Genomic DNA, 8,376 nt, shown 5'->3' with positions numbered 1-8,376 from the left:
TCCACCTAATGTTTGGCTGTGAGTCTCTTCATCTGCTTCCATCCACTTCTGGATTGCCAGGAGCCATCTAGGATAGGGTAAAGTCTAACAGGTGATCCTCCTGAGATGGTTTCACCGTGGACTGTAAAGCCATAATGGATGTACCTGTCTAGGCAAGGCCAAACAGACTACATTTAAGGAAAAAAATTCCTGCTATTAATAGGCTTTTTCTGTTGTTATTAAATATGTATAACAGCCATACAGTGTGGTGGCGCACGCCTTTAATCCCAGCACTCGGGAGGCAGAGGCAGGCGGATTTCTGAGTTCAAGGCCAGCCTGGTCTACAGAGTGAGTTCCAGGACAGCCAGGGCTACACAGGGAAACCCTGTCTCTAAAAACCAAAAAAAGAAAAAAAAAAAAGGGTATAACAATCACTAGGTAGTAGCCCACCCTTTTGGTCAGATTTCTGAAGATCAGTGAAGATGTACTGTCTTGTAGTGATGCTATATAGACAAATAGATGATTTCTTAATTCTCCATGATGATCCCATAAGAATTTCTAAAATTATATTAGTAATTAAGAACTTTTATAATAGGACTGATATCACGTCCTCTCTGATATCAAAACTGCAACAAGAATTCTTCAAGTTACAAGTGATGAATCTACACACTTGTAGCAGATGTGCAGCTTGGTTTTCATGTGGGACCCCTAACAATTGGAGTAGGGGCCGACTCTGGCTCAGTTGCCTGCCTTTGGATCCCCTTTCCTAGGTGAGCTGCCTTGCCTGGCCTGGCTTGTTAATTGCTTGGTCTGTGACCAGTTAATTACTTCTGAGATAGCAAGCAGGCATCTACAACTCAGAGCACATCCCAAGAGGTTGTAAACCAATTAACCGAAGGTCATAAAAGGGAACTAACAAGTTATTACAGGTGTAAGGACAGAAGATAAAATATTGACTGGGTTTATCTATACAAAACTTCAATGATAACTTAGTTACAAATACTATAGTTTTTTTTTTAACTCTCCATGAACCTGTGGAGCCAGTGACAGAAAGTTAATGTTTAGCCAGATATTTGCTCTTAGTGGAAACATGTGTAAACGTCTCCATTGTAAACTTCTTATTCAATTTATACTTTTAATTTATGTTTGAACTTCTGTGAACTTTTGTAAAAAAAAAAAAAAGATACATGGGAAAACCATGTGACCCTAGAAAAAGTACAAAACACTTAGAACAATTACATTGCATGGCATTATTACCTCCGATCAGGAAGAGAGAGCAAGATTAGGAGGATGAAGGAGAAAGACAGCAGAGTAGAGCAACTTAGAAAATAAAAGGAAACAGAGATTAAGAGAGCAATGTGCAGAATGCAGAATGCATGGTTATGTTGTACTTTAGGGCTAATATCCACTTACAAGTGAGTACATACCACGTGGTATTTTCTGGGTCTGGGTTACTCCACTCAGGATGATATTTTTTAGTTCCACCCACTTGCCTGCAAATTCATGTTGTCTTTGCTTTTAGTATCTGAGTGATGTTCCATTGTACAGATGTGCCACATTTTCTTTATCCACTCTTCAGTTGAGGGACTTCTAGGTTGTTTTCAGTTTCTGACTATTACAAATAAAACTATGTTGCTGGGAACATAGCTGAGTTAGTGTCCTTATGGTATGGTGGAGCATCTTTTGGGTATACGCCCAGGAGGGCTATAGCTGAGTCTTGAGGTAGAACTAATCCCAATTTTCTGAGAACTTGCCAGATTTATTTCCAAAGTAGTTGTATAAGTTTGTACTCCTGCCAGCAATGCACCTTGCTCCACAACCTTGGCAGCATATGCTGTCACTTAGGTTGTTTTTAATCTTAGCCATTCTGATGAGTATAAGATAGAATCTTGGTTGTTTTGATTTGCATTTCCCTGATGGCTAAGAATTTTGAACATTTCTTTAAGTGCTTGTCCGCCATTATCGATGTCTCTGTTGAGAGTTCTCTGTTTAGCTCTGTACTCCATTTTTATTTGGGTTGCTTGTCTTGTTGGTGTCTACCTTCTTGAGTTCTCTATATATTTTGGATATTAGGCCTTTGTCAAATACAGGGTTGGTGAAGGTCTTTTCCCATTCTGTAGGCTGCTGTTTTGTTCAATTGACAGTGTCCTTAGACTTACAGAAATATTTCAGTTTCATGAGGTCCCATTTATTAATTGTTGATCTTAGTGCCTGAGCCATTGGTGTCCTGTTTAGGAAGTTGTCTCCTGTACTGTATTCAGGGCAGTTGCCCAGTTCTGTTAGGTTTAGTGTGTCCAGTTTTAGGTTGCGGACTTTGAACTGCTTGGACTTGAGTTTTGTGCAGAGTGAGAAATATGGATCTATTTCTACTTGTCTACACATAGACATCCAGTCAGATCAGCACGTTTTTGGAAGATGCTTTCTTTTTTCCATTGTATGGTTTTGGCTTTTTTGTCAAAAAATCAAGTCTCCATAGGCATTTGTGTTTACTTCTGGGTCTTGAATTAGATTCTATTGATCAACCTGTCTGTTTTTATGCCAATACCATGTGGGTTTTTTTTTAGTAGTATTACTCTGTAATATAGTTTGAAATCAGAGAGAGATGGTGATACCTCTAGAAGTTCTTTCATTGTTCAGGATTGTTTTAGTTATTGTTTTTGTTTTGTTTGTTTTGTTTTTCCCTATGAAGTTGAGAATTGCTCTTTCCAGATCTGTAAAGAATTGAATTGGAATTTTGATGAGAATTTTATTGAATTGGTAGATTGTGTTGTGCCTCATTCACGATCCCCAAAAGGCCACCAAGGAGCCAATTCTGATGCCTAGAGCCCTCAGTGGGACAGAGTTTTATAGGAAATGGCAAGCAAGTGAGGGGGTGTCCAGGCGGGCGAACATCTAATTGGATGACAATTTTGAGCTGACAGATGGGTGCTCGGAAGCAAAACCATGAGCAATCACAAACTGTCTGAAAGTGCATTTGAAACAATTAGACTAATCTTGATTGGCTGTTGTTAGGAAGTAGCTAGGGAGTAACTCTGGGATATGGGCCAAAGACAAGCCACAGGGTCCTTCTTGGTACTTGGGTGCAGCTTGGGTTGAGGTGCAGGTCAAGTTCTCAGGCTCTTTTTCTTTGAAGATGGAGACCAGTGTCAAGATGAAGCCGGTTAGGCCTCTCCATTGCTTTTGGTATGACGGTCATTTTTGCTATATTATTTTAATCCTATTGCTCTAAGAGCATGCATGATCTTTCCATCTTCTGATGTCAACTTCTCAGAGCCTTGAAGTTCTTGTCCTACAGGTCTTTCACTTGCTTGGTGAGAGTTACACCAAGATATTTTTATATTATTGCACATTATTTTTTTTAAGGACTTGTCTATCATTAGTTTATGTGTGTGGCTGTTTTGCCTGCGTGTACGTATGTGCACCATGTGTGAGCAGTTTCCACAAAACTCAGAACGAGACATTGGACCACCTGGAGCTGGAACCAAATCTATGTCCTTTGCGAGGTCAGGAAGTCGTTTTAACTGCTGCGCCATCTTGCCAATTCAAACCACAGCATCCATGTAAAGATGAGCATAGTAGCTCATGTTTGTAATCCCAGTGCTCCTATTGTGAGACAGGAGAATTCCCACAAGCTTACAGGCCTGAAATAATCAGTGGTGAGTAACGAAGAAAGTCTGTCTTTAACAAGGAGGGAGAAAAGGATAGACACTGGGGGTTGCCCTCTGACCTCCATGCATGCCATTTCATGCCTGCACCTGACTTTGTACACATTAACCTACCTACACACATACATATACACATATACACATACATCAATGCACATATACTTAAAAATCAACTAGACTAAAGTATAAATATTATCTATACCAAGAGCATTCAATTTATTTTAATAATATTTGGGAAATGTGTATGATCTTTGTTATGGTTAGCTTTAACTGTCAAATCACACATCCTAGAATCACCGGGAAGGGAGTTTTATCAAGGGACTGTTCCATTGATGGCCTGTGGCCATGTCTTAATTGATATGACCCACCCACTATGGGCAGAATATTGGCAGGCCCATGCCTAGGCAGAACATTCTGAGCTATGAAAATACAGCGGAACCTAAGCAAGTCAGCAACTGAGTATGTGCACACTAGCTTCTTTCTGCTGTTGACTGGTGACCCACAGCCAAACCCTAGGTGGAGCCTGGGGAGTCTTGTAGAAGAGTGGGGGACAGAAGTGGGCAAGTCAAAGGGATCAAAGACACCACTAGAAGACCTACAGTGTCAACTGACCCGGATCCATGGGAGCTCATAGAGGCTGGGCCACCAACCAAAGAGCATAAGGGGATGGACCTAGGGCCCTTGCACATTTGTAACATATGTGCAGCTTGGTCTTCATGTGGGTCCTCTAACAAGTGGAGTGGGGGCTTTCTCTGTCTGTGTTCCCTGCCGTTGGATCCCATTCCCCCTACCTGGGCTGCCTGGTTGGGCCTCAGTGGGAGAGGATGTGCCTAGTCATGCTAGGACTATATGTTCCAGAGTGGGATGGTACCCAAGGGGGGTGCTCTCCCTCCTCTAAGGAGAAGAAGAAGGAGAAGTGGGGGAGGGATTTGTAGGGGTGAGACTGGGAGGAGAAGAGGGAGGGGCTATGATCAGGATATAAAATGAATACAATAAATTATATTTTAAAAGAAGGCTGGGGGCTGGAGAGATGGCTCAGCAGTTAAGAGCACTGACTGCTCTTCCAAAGGTCCTGAGTTCAAATCCCAGCAATCACATGGTGGCTCACAACCATCTGTAATAAGATCTGATGCCCTCTTCTGCTGCGTCTGATGACAGCTACAGTATACTTAGATATAATAATAAATAAATCTTTAAAAAAAAACCAAAAACTTTATTTAATTTTTGTTTAAAGGCTGATCTTGACTGGTAATGTGATTGCACTGAGACTGGCTTTGCACCCAAAGTGCCTGTGGGTATGTTTCCAGGGAAGCTTGGGAGATATCTAATGGTAAAAGATACAGCCTGAATGTGGGAGGCACCATACAATAAAGTGAAGGATCAGACAGTCTAAAAGTGGGATGAGGTGCCAGAGAGCTCCTCCTTGAGCAAGTCATCTATCAATAGTGTCAGCATCTATGGTCATGAGACTCCAGATATACTTTCCATCTCTGCATGTGTCTCTATCTCTGCCTTTGTCTCCCCCACCCTGTGTGTGTGTGTGTGTGTGTGTATGTGTGTGTTTCTGCTTTCCATCGCTTTTTAGGAGTGTTTAGATTACATTTGCTTGAGTTACATGTCTGGCTTTTGCATGGTTTCTGGAGATTCAGGTCCTCATGCTTAGATGAGAAATGCTTTTACACACTGAGCCATCTCTCCAGACAGAGATACCAACCTTTTCAAGCTTTCAAGGCTGTCTCACAACTCTCCAGTGAATCTCCAGGTCTGCAGCCTTACACTGGGCTACATCATGGATTCTTTTTGCCCTGAGGTTTCCAAATGGAGCTGTTAGTAGATTTTCTGACTCTCCAGCATGCAGATGATCAGTGCTGGACTGTGCATCCTCCAACTGTGTTAGCCAGTTTTTAAAAAATCCCTTTTATAATTGTATATGTATACAACTTTTTGTTTGTTTTAGTTATGCCCTGACAAAAAGAACTTAAAAGGAAGGGAGGGCTTATTCTGGCTCACAGCTCAGATGTGTAGTCCATCACAGTAGGAAAGTCAAGGCAGCAGGAGCTTCAAGCAGCTGGTCACATCACATCCACAGCCTGGAAGCAGAGAATGATGGGTGCAGGTGAGTGCTTGGCTCCTTTTCTCCTTTTTATACAGTCCCGGGTCCCAATCTAGGGAATAGCACCACCCACATAGGGCAGGATCCCAGCCTAGAGAATGGTGCCACCCACAGTGGGCAGGCTCCCAGCCTGGAAATGGTACCACCCACAGTGGGCAGGCTCCCAGCCTGGGGAATGGTGCCGCCCACAGTGGGCAGGCTCCCAGCCTGGGGAATGGTGCCGCCCACAGTGGGCAGGCTCCTAGCCTGGGGAATGGTGCCGCCCACAGTGGGCAGGCTCTTAGCCTGGGGAATGGTGCCACCCACAGTAGGTGGGTCTTTTCACCTCAGTTTCCCTGATGAGCATCTCACTAGGTCTCTTTAGTTTTGTTTGCTTATGACTGATATAATGCTCCCAGCCGCTCCCTTCTCTGCTGGCTCCTGTGTTCTCTGACAGGCCCACCTCCAAGATGCTTTTCCCTAGTTGTCCAGCATCCCCATTATTAATAATTCACTTTTCTTGCTCATCCATGTAATATGTTGGCTCATTCTAACTCATTACCTCAAAAACTGCTCTGGCCTCTGTTACTTTCGATAGTTTCAATTTCATTGTGTCCTTTAGCTTTTCCTATATGCTTGGAAGGAAGGCAAGTATAGTTTCTTGTGCCTTGGATCCCATAGCTTAGGTGGTAGAGACAAGAGCATTGTGAGTTCTATACTATCCTAAGCTACACGTGGACTTTTAGGCCAGCCTTCACTATAGATTGAACCTGAACCCTGTTTCAGAAAACAAAACCAAACCAACCAATGAAACAAACAAACAAACAAACAAAAACAACACTATAACTCCCAGCAACCTCCCCCAAATAAAGCCAGGATGAGAGGCTCTGATGAGTGATAGATGTTGGAAGTTACCCAGAGGTATTTCCAAGGAGGTCCCTCTGATGATCCACTTTTCCTCTTAAAATCTTTGTATTTTATTCATTAAAGTATGTGTGTGTGTGTGTGTACCTGCCTGTGAGTGCAGGTACCTGTGAATTCCAGAAGAGGACATTAGATCACCTGACCTGAAACTACAGACAGTTGTGAGCTGCCATGTGCATACTAGGAATTGAATCTAGGTCCTCTACAAGAGCATTCCAGTGCTCTTACCCACTGAGCCATCTCTCCAGCCTCCCACTTCCCTTTGTGTAGGAAGTAGGATTGTTTTCCAGGAACCGATGGATTTGTTTTCTTCTTCCTGCTCTTTCTTTTCTTTCCTCTAAGTATTTAATGCCCACTGTGCGCCTTGCTTTGTTTTTGCATTCCTGAATCTCCTCCCTCAATCACGTCTGATTATGTTCGGGTTCGGACTACAGTCTTTTGCAGAACCGCTCCCAATTTTCTTCTTTTTAAAAATGACTGGTGCTGGAGAGATGGCTCAGTGGGTAAGAGCACTGACTGCTCTTCCATAGGTGTGGGAAGCCGCCCCCACATTCGCCGTTACAAGATGGCGCTGACAGCTGTGTTCTAAGTGGTAAACAAATAATCTGCGCATGTGCCAAAGGTAGTTCTCCACCCCATGTACTCTGCCTTCCCCGTGACTACAACTCGGCCATGGGCTGCAGCCAATCAGGGAGTGATACGTCCTAGGCGAAGGATAACTCTCCTCAAGAGGGAAGGGGTTTCGCTTTCGTTTTTGGGGCTTTTTGGGCTTGCTCTCTTGCTCCTAAAGATGTAAACAATAGAGCTCTTGCTCTGCGCTCTGGCACTCTGGCGCTCTGGCGCTCTGGCTCCTAAAGATGTAAGCAAGGGGTTTGAGTTTTGCACTCTTGCTCCTGAAGATGTAAGCAATAAAGTTTTGCCGCAGAAGATTCTGGTTTGTTGTGTCTTTCCTGGCCGGTCGTGAGAACGCGTGTAAGACATAGGTCCTGAGTTCAAATCCCAGCAACCACATGGTGGCTCACAACCACCCATAATGAGATCTGACGCCCTCTTCTGGTGCCTCTGAAGTCAGCTACAGTGTTCTTAGATATGTATTTATGTAAATAAATCTTTGGGCTGGAGCAAGCAGAGACTGAGGAAGCAGAGGTCCTAAAAATTCAGTTCCCAACAACCACAGGAAGGCTCACAACCATCTGTACAGATATAGTGTACTCACATACGTAAAATAAATAAACATAAAAAATAAATCTTTTTAAAATGTATTATTTGTGTTTGTGTGTGTGTGCGCATGTGTGTATGCTTGTGCATGTGACACTTGCCTTTATGGTATTTGCATGTATGTGCATACATATAGTATTTGTGAATGTGTGTGTGTGTGACCATGCACTCACGTGTGTGGGTGTGCGTACAGCCACGTACTGAGGATGGTACCAAGTGCTTTCCCTTGATATCTGCCTTATTCCCATGAGGAGACAGGTTCCCCCAGTGAACCTGGAGTTTGTCACATGTCTCCACACCGCCCTGCCGTTCTGCACTGGGGTTACAAGGCATGCATGACCACACCCTTCCCTCTGTGGGGTGTTAGTACTTGAACTCAGGTCCTCCTAGGAAGAGTACTACTCACTGAGCCTTTTTTCAGTACTTTTTTTTGTTTGTTTGTTTTTGAGACAGGGTTTCCCTGTGTAGCCCTGGCTGTCCTGGAACTTACTTTGTAGA

The sequence above is a fragment of the Mus musculus genome, chromosome 5 (genome assembly GCF_000001635.26).
Source record: "Mus musculus strain C57BL/6J chromosome 5, GRCm38.p6 C57BL/6J".
Lineage (NCBI taxonomy): Eukaryota > Metazoa > Chordata > Mammalia > Rodentia > Muridae > Mus > Mus musculus.
Note: the sequence above shows the minus strand (reverse complement) of the source record.